Source organism: Peromyscus eremicus, chromosome 5 (genome assembly GCF_949786415.1).
Source record: "Peromyscus eremicus chromosome 5, PerEre_H2_v1, whole genome shotgun sequence".
Lineage (NCBI taxonomy): Eukaryota > Metazoa > Chordata > Mammalia > Rodentia > Cricetidae > Peromyscus > Peromyscus eremicus.
The window spans coordinates 119,763,689-119,773,258 of NC_081420.1; positions in this window are offsets into that span (position 1 = coordinate 119,763,689).

Here is a 9,570-nt window from a genome sequence, read left to right on the forward strand (position 1 = left end):
GTGTGTCACCACGCTTGGCTGAGTCCTTGAACACACAGAGACTCTGACTGCCATGTGATCGGATTAAGGGCATGTGCCACTACCGCCTGACTCTGCTTATGGCTCGCTGTGACCTCTGATCTCCAGGCAAACTTTATTTATTAACATACAAATAAAATATCACATTTCAGCACAAATAAAATATCACCACACATAAGTATGAATTACTCAAATGAGTTTATATCTTTCTGTTTTGTTTCTCTTGGGGACTTTTTTTTTTTTTTTTTTTTTTTTTGGTTTTTCGAGACAGGGTTTCTCTGTGTAGCTTTGCGCCTCTCCTGGAACTCACTTGGTAGCCCAGGCTGGCCTCGAACTCACAGAGATCCGCCTGGCTCTGCCTCCCGAGTGCTGGGATTAAAGGCGTGTGCCACCACCGCCCGGCATCTCTTGGGGACTTTTTTTTAAAATGTGAATCCAATGCATTTTGATTATATCCACCCCCAATATCCCACAGATGCCCCCCCAACACATCCCCCTTTCTCTTCTATTTTTTTTAACCCCCTATGTTTAAGAAGTGCTGCCCATGTGTATTTAGGTGTGAGGCATTCATTAGAGTACCGCCAGCCAGCCAGTGGCCACATCCCCAAAGAAAAATACTTCTTCCTCCTCCAGTAGCTACCAACGGACAAGAGCTCCCCAGCCAGGAGTGGGACCTTGTGAGTCCCTCCCCATCTGTCTGGATTGATCTTTACAGGTCTGAGCAGGTAACAGCAGCTACTGTGTGTTCCTGAGTACAACGCCCATGTCATGTCCACAGTGTTCCACGTAACTTCTCCAAATCCCTTAGCTCTTATTGTCTTTCCACACACTCCTCTGAAGGGGTTTCTGAACCTTGCACGGAGGAGGCTTAATGCAAATGTTTCACGAGGGCTGAGCACTCACAACCACTTACTCTCAGCACTTGTATGAGTCTGTAAGTGGACAGTTCTCTCCTGCCCACCAGTTCCTGAATAGCCACTCAGGAAGCTTAATATTATTTATAAATGATTGGCTGATAGCTCAGGCTTGTTACTCTGTGTGTGTGTGTGTGTGTGTGTGTGTGTGTGTGTGTGTGTGTGCAGGTATCTTCCTCAGAAATACTGTCTACCTCCTTTGAGACAGGGTTTTACATTGGCCTGGAAATTACCAATTAGACTAGCCTTGGTGGCCAGTGAGCCCCAGAAAGCCCCCTGTCTACATCTCCCCAGTTCCGGGATGTGGTGATATTTTATCTGTGTCCCCAAAAAAGTTTATCTGAGGATCAGAGGAAAAAGTCAGCCACTATAGTAAGCATAGAGGCCAGACAGTGGTGGTACATGCCCTTAATCATATCACTTGAAAGGCAAAGATCCTTCTGGATCTCTTTGAGTTCAAGGCCACACTGGGAACAGAGCCAGGCATGGTGGTACATACCTTTAATCCCAGCACTAACCATAAATGTCTGGAGGTCTGTACAGACAGACAGGAAGTGACAGAGCTGGGCAGGAAGAGGAAGTGATGTATCTGGGCGGAGAAAGGAAATGAGAAAGGCATATAGGCGTGGGTATACAGGAAGTAGGTCTCTTTGGCTGAGGATCTCCAAGTGGTGAGAACGTGGCTGGCTTCTTTCTGCTTTTCTCATCTCTCAGGTTTTAACCTCAATATCTGGTTCTGGGTTTTTGGTTTTTTTTTTTTTTTTTTTTTTTTTTTTTTTTTTTTTTTTGATTAATAAGTCTTACAATGGAATTGTCAGAGTGTAGCTGGAATTCCTATGTGGATTCTGGTGATGAGACTCAATCTTTCATGCTTGCAAAGCAAGTGTTCTGCCTCCCAAACCATCCTCATCCGTAGCCCGAGACTTCTGATCTTTATGAGGTTTATTCTGCATTCCCTTAACTATGAGGGGTGCATCTGCTTCAGGATCTGCACCTACATGTTATCCTACATTTTTCACATTCCATTTCTTCTCTATCAAGCAAAATTGTGTCCTTTCTAGGGGAAAGGCATTGTACTTTGCTTAAGTGGAAAATGTGAGACTCCAACACCTCATCACACAGTACAGAGGAAATTTAGACGTGGTTGTTTTGTCTGAGGAATTATGTTTTCTATAACATTTAGGAAAATTTCAATACTAAGCCTTGACACTGAAATTGCCTTCAAATTTAATATTTTGACTGAATCAACAGTGAAAAAAATCACTTTATAATGGGAGAAAATGTTTGCGTGTTATAAACCTGATGAAAGGTTAATATTGAGGATTCATAAGTAACACTTATAATTTAAAGCAACAACAACAAAAGAAAAAGTGTCCAAGTAGAAAGTTGGCAGAGGACTTGACGTTTTCTGAAGATGATGTAGAAATGGCCAATGAGCGGGACTGGAGAGATGGCTCAGTGGTTAAGAGCACTGGCTGCCCTTCCAGAGGTCCTGAGTTCAATTCCCAGCAACCACATGGTAGCTCACAACTATCTATAATGAGATCTGGTGCTCTCTCCTGGCATGCAGTCAGAACACTGTATACATAATAAGTAAATAAATCATAATAAAGAAATAAATCATATATATATATGAATGGCCAATGAGCATATGAGAAAATGCTCAAGATTACTAACCAGTAGGAAGTGAAATTAAAGCTACAGGGAGGTATTACTTCAACCCATCAGGATGACTTTTATAAACAGAGGGAGATCAGGAATGAAAGTGAGAAAGAATATGCCGTGGTGAAGATAGAAACAGGAATTGTCTGTGCCTTGGTGGAAATGGGAAGTAGATGGCTGCCATGGAAAACACTATGGCAATTTCTCCCAAAAATTAAATCAACCCATTATTCCACAATTTTGCTGTGGAGAACATATCCACATGACTGATAGCAACATCTCAAGGAGATGCCTGCTCACTCGTCCATGTAGTAGCATTATTCACAATCGCTAGGAGGCTGCTTCTCTGGTGTAATTTTCAAGACAGACTGGACACATACTGAAGCAGCAGCAGCAGCAGCAGCAGCCCCGCCACCCCGCCACCCCGCCACCCCGCCACCCCGCCACCCCGCCACCCCGCCACCCCCGCCACCCCCGCCACCCCGCCACCCCCGCCACCCCCGCCACCCCGCCACCCCCGCCACCCCCGCCACCCCCGCCACCCCCGCCACCCCCGCCACCCCCGCCACCCCGCCACCCCCACCTGCCTATACACTGAGGAAAGGGAAGGAAGGCTGTTTCCTGCCAGCAGAAAACTCAGAACCAGAGGAGCAGAGGTTCACCATGTGCAGACGCAGGGCAGAGTGTGCAAGTGTGGACTCGAGGCTGTGTTTAGCAAACAAAAAAGGACCACACTTGAACTTCCACAGCTGAATGATGTGAATGTATTGTAGCATGCTTTGAACCCAGTTCTTTCTTTCTTTCTTTTTTTGTTTTTGTTTTTTGTTTTTTATTTGTTTGTTTTGTTTTTTTGTTTTTTTTGAGACAGGGTTTCTCTGTGTAGCTTTGCGCCTTTCCTGGAACTCACTTGGTAGCCCAGGCTGGCCTCGAACTCACAGAGTTTCGCCTGGCTCTGCCTCCAGAGTGCTGGGATTAAAGGAATGGGCCACCACCGCCCAGCTTTTTTTTTTTTTTTTTTTTTTTTAAACAGGGTTTTGCTATACCTCTCTGGCTGGCCTAGAACTCACTGTGTAGCTCAGGCTGGACTCAGACTCACAGAGATCCTCCTGCCTAAGCCGACCTAGTGCTAGATTACAGACATGAGCCGCCACACCCAGGCTCAGGTCTTGACAGTAAATTCTGTTCATCTGAACTAGTTTCAAGAGTGTGAAGGCCGTTTAGGTGTGCATGGCTTTGGTTAAGACAGTGTTTGTTGGGATCATTACAAATGTATATATGTGTGTATCTACACATATATGCACGTGTTCTTACACATTATACTCATTCTCAAAGAGCAAGATTGTCATCCTCAGAATAAAACACTGTAGTCTGTAGGCTAGGTTGATGTGTCTGGTAACAGACCTACCACACACCATCATCTTATTCATTTCTTTCATGACATTATGGCCACAGTTTTATAAATAAGAATTTGTACTAGCTGAATGGCCAGGCTGTATTTTAGTTACAAGTGACACAATCTAGCCATGCCACCATGTTAATCTATAGAAGAAACATCATAATAAATACAAGGGGCTCAGAGGCAAGGAACGTTATTTTCTAGAAGAGCTGGGAGAAATAATTATGTCCACAATTCCATCATTTGTCTTCAAAGGATCACTTGCCAGGAAGAGTTTGGGAGGGCCAACGGGAAAGGCCAAACTAAAGGAAACTGGTGGGTGCCCTCTTCATCAGGACCCTGGGCTGTTCCCAGTCCATGCCTGACCTCCTGCAGGGACTGCATGAGATTCTGCCTTGAAATATGAAATGACTCTGTACTCAGGAGAAGGAAGTCCAGGAGGCTTGGGCTTCTGACACATCTTAGACCTCAAAGACCCACTCCATCCGTGTGTAAGTGCGTGTGCACACCCATGTGTAAATGCTCACCATTTCAGCTAGACTGCTGGCCAGCAAGATCTGGGAACCCATCTGTCTCCAACCCCACTCCCTCACCCTCACCCTTGTGTGGGGTTAAAGACATGTGCTGTCACCCCAGCTTTCACATGGGTTTGGGGATCCAAACTCAGGCCTCATGCTTGCATAGCAAGTGCATTACCTCTTCCTTGAGCCCCCAGGAGCCATTTTATATTTTGTTTGGCAAACATGAATATCATGATAATATCAACGTTGTCAGTAAACACGTGGCTCTCTTGTCCCTGAATCTGGAAGAAAAGAGAGAGAGAGAGAGAGAGAGAGAGAGAGAGAGAGAGGGCGAAGTGGGGGGAGAAAGAAAGAAAGAAAGAAAGAAAGAAAGAAAGAAAGAAAGAAAGAAAGAAAGAAAGAAAAGAAAGATCTAACAAGTGTCTTGGGAAGACTGTCCTTCTGGCCCAAATGTCCATCAGTAATTTTCAGAGGCCCCTTTAACTCTGGAGCATGCTTCAACAAAAGTCACAGGTAAGTCCCACAGCCAAAGCACTGATGAAGGAGGGGGAAAAACGTTGTTGCTGCTGTTGTTGTAATTTTTATCCAAGTGACAGATGACATCTACACCCACCACACACATAACACTATAGTGATGGCCCTGTGGTCACCCAAGTGTTTGGGTACCAACAAAGGCCATCGGCCCCACGGTAGATGGGCATACTGTTCTGGGTTTCCGGTACTTGAGAACTACACAAATAAAACTTCCATCCTGCCTCTTGCCCTAACAGAGCTGGGCAGAAGCCAAGCCACAGGGCTGTCATTGACCCAGTCAGTCAAGAGCACCTAGCTGTACCCAAATGAAACAGATCTACGGGCGATCTGACCTGGCATGCTTAAGGCAGTCTTCACATGACTTGGAAATCTCATTTCTGCAATGGCCATTGACAGCACCACCACTGCTCTTCAGGTGATTTTTTTCAAAGGCAGGACAAAATATTGCCAAGGAAGTTGGCTTCCACTTGCCTTCTCCACTCCTCAACCAGCTCTCCCAGGTCTCCATCCTTCTTTCCCACACTGAAGAGTCACGTCCTTTCTCGAAGTGTTCCTGAAGGAAGGAGGATGGTGGAACACTTGAGTCTCAGAGAATTTTTTTTTCAGAACAGAAAATAGAATACTGACCAGCAAAGCCAGGATGACTGTCAACAGTGAGCGCCAACACACGCTGATGATAAATAATGTTTATAAGTTAGTGGGCAAAAAGAGAAAAGATTTAAGAGACTTGATCTCATTAGGAGACATAGCTCAATGGTAGAGAACTTGACCAGGATGCACAAGGTCCTGAGTTCAATCTCCTGTAGCAAAAAAAAAAAAAAAAAAATTCTCATCTAGGAGTAAGTGACACACACAGCCCCAAAATACTGGCCTTATCTTTCACTCAGTGTCTGACATGGGCAAGTTCTCTCACCAGAGAGAAAAACCCTTATGTGGAGCAGAAAAACAATGCGGCTTTTCAGCATTGGTGTGAGGACTTGCTGTAAAGCACTGAATTCAGTGATAATTAGTGGTGGCCACTGGAGTAGTGTCTAAAATGTCACTAAGTTTTCACTGAACATAGAAACCATAATAACAATAACAATGTGTGTAGCTGGAGTTTTCTCCAGACCTGCCTGGCCCACAGTCAGGACAAATCTCTCTCACCTGCCAGTCCCACAGCCGCTCAGACCCAACCAAGTAAACAGAGACTTATATTGCTTACAAACTGTATGGCCGTGGCAGGCTTCTTGCTATCTAGTTCTTCTATCTTAAATTAACCCATCTCTATAAATCTACACCTTGCCACATGGCTCGTGGCTTACCAGCATCTTACACGTTGGTACTCATAGCAGTGGCTGGCAGCGTCTCCCTGACTCTGCCTTCCACTTCCCAGAATGCTCCTCTCTCCTTGTCCCGCCTATACTTCCTGCCTGGCTACTGGCCAATCAGTGCTTTATTTATTAACCAATCAGAGCAACACATCTAACATACAGAACATCCCACAGCAAATGTGTGTGGAGGTTTGGCTGAGATGCCCCCCACAGTCTTGGGCATTTGACTATTTGGTCCCCACTTAGTGGCACTGCTTGGGGAGGCTGAGGAGGTGTGGCCTTGGTGGAGGAGGTATGTCAGTGGGGGCAAGCCTTTCAGAGTCTCACACCATTCCCAGTTTACTCTCTCCACTTTGCGCTTGTGGTTTAAGATGTGGGTCCTCAGCTTCCAGGCCACACTGTCATGTACACTTACTCTGGAACCATAAGACCAAGTAAATCCTCCCTTCTCGAAGTTGTTTTGGTCATGGTATTTATCACAGCAACAAGGTAACTAATACTAAGTATTAAACTTTTAGTTAGAAAAAAAGTGATTATGAAAAAATTATTTATACCATTATATTTGATGGAACTTAGAAATAACCTGACTTCAGGGCCTGAGGACACCGGAAGAGAATCGAGGCCCTCCTCTGCGGGGGAAACGTGTTACCCAGCACTGTGGTGTTTGACAGTTACTGCTGGGAAAAATGGAATTTCAAAAGAATTCCAGGAAACCAGGTGCTGCTAGATACAGTATATGGATCACAGGGATACAAAGCGCTGCTTTCTGGCTTAAGGTTGATTCTCTGATGTTAAAACAAGGTTGACAGCCCAGATGTTCCACCGTCTTAGTTTAAACTGACCTAATGTCCAGCTGCGTCTACTCAGGGAAAGCATGAAGGCTAAGGCAGGGAGGAAGTGTCCCTGAGCCTTCGGGAGAGTTCTCTCGCTGTGTCAGCGCATTGTGGGATTATGGGTCTGCTTTCTGAGAGAAACTGATCTTTGGTTTTTTCGTTTATCCCAGTCTTAATTTCATTTGGGAATTTTCTGTTTTCTTTTCTAAGATTTCTGTCAGCAGAAATACTGCATATACAGACCACCACATGTACACATGTGTGTGTGGTATGTGCACATCTGTGTATGTATGTGTACCTGTGTATGTGGTATGTGAACATCTGTGTATGTGTGTCTAAGTGTGGTGTGTGCACATCTGTGTGTGTGGTGTGCACATCTGTGTATACATGTGTGCCTGTGTGTGTGGTATATGAACGTCTGTGTGTGTGTGTGTGTGTGTGTGTGTGTGTGTGTGTGTGTGTCCATGTGTGGTGTGTGTTCGTGTGTGTGTATCAGCATGTTCTAGATGTTTTAGTGTTTTGATCTTTCTCTTTCATGATATGGAACAGTGATCTGGTGTAGCACTGGAGCGACCCTCTGTCCATTTCCTAAAGGTAATACTTGAACTTCCTCATCACAACTGCAAGTTCTCATGCCCACTTTTCCTCTTCTAATAAACCTCTGCACTGGGCAGTCAAAGGCCTCAGGTACCCAAAGATGATGAGAAAGGAGTCAGCTTCAGGAAACACCTTAGCTGTGGCACAAGGGTCCCAACCGTGGAGGAGATGGTCACTCTGGGAAGTCAAAGCTAAAAGCGGAGCTGGTGGGATCCTTATGTTTGTAGTAGCCCAGGACTGAGAGCCTTAACCTGTGGCCAAAAGGTGCCGGCCCTGAGGGTTATTCACGGCACACTGGTTCCTGGTCCTGCTGATAGGACCATCTGCTTTAAGCTCTCACACGCATGTTGCTTCAAAGTGCTAAGATGTTGTCTGTTCCGTGGCCAGAGAAGCAGGGCACTAGGGTTGAGAGGGTCTCAGAACACTCGGGTCAAGTTCTCTGGGCAGCATCAAGCTGTGCACAGGCTAGACTCTACCCACAGGGGCCCTGCTGGAGCTCACCTTGTCCATCCCTGCTGCCAAAGTCACCCTTCACAGAGAAAGACCACCCTCCAACAACATGTCCTGTACAGGATCCTCCAACCCGGGGCTTCCTGACCCTCAGGATATCAGTTCCTGTCCAGGGTCATGTCTCAGAGGGCCCCAGGAGTGCCCGGCCAGCAACGGTCCCACCCCATTGTATAGTGACAGTCTCACACTTAAAACATCAACGTTCCGATTTGCTCCTCTTCTGGGATGATGACCAACTCACTGAGCACTCCGGTGACCAAACACAGCTACTAAGTGACCCTTTCCAGAACAAAGAAAATCTGTCTGCAGTGACACTGACCAGCAGGGCAACAGCGTCTATTCACACTATCCTTACGCAAGTGAGGAGGGCACTCAAGTGAGTGCCTCAAGCAATAGTGATCTACTTCAGCGAAGTCTGACCTACATTCATTATACACGGCAGACGCTGCCAAGGTTTACCTAGAAAACAATTAAAATCTCAAAATGAATTCTGAGTTGCCCATCAGTTTGGTAACAGATGTGATGTTTGTTGGAACAATTCTCACTTGCATCTGTGTTACATCTCAATTCTGTACATTTAATACAACATTAAATACACCCATGCCTTGGCCTTCAACCAGTAAAAGTGGCACTGTGCATAAATGCACATCTGTATGTGATATTGATGTATGTATATCCCAATGACCAAATCTAGACTATTGCCCTTCTTTTGCAGACCTGCCTGAGAAATCAGTCCCTCGGCCCTTTTTTGACAGAATATATTTCAGGAGTGAGGAAGAGAAATTTGAACAGAAGAGCCAATGCCATGATATACCTAAGTTCTGCAATGCTAAGGAAATGTCAGTCACAGAGTAATAATAATATGGTTGATTCCCACCCAATGGGATGTGTAAGACCCCAAAAGATTTATACTATCAACTATAGCCTCGCCATTGCATTGAGGTAGGAGTAAAAACATCCATCAAACTAAGCATCATGGTACTGCAAGGTCAATGAAATCAACTACCCTACCAGCCCTGAGCAAACCTTGGGAATTCACAGTGTGATCCAAGTCCATCCAGTCTTTACTGTCTCGTGAACCTATCTGAGAGTTCTCCCTGCTCTCCCCGACAGACTCTCAGTGGAGATGATTCTAACCTCATTATTGCCTTGGACTTCCAGACTAGCAAGCAAAGTGCCAGAGATCCTTTGCTTGGTTGAAAACTGCCAGTTACCCCAGCTGGGAAAGACTGGACCAATGAAATGCGGCAGATCCAAGTTGGCTTTCCAGTT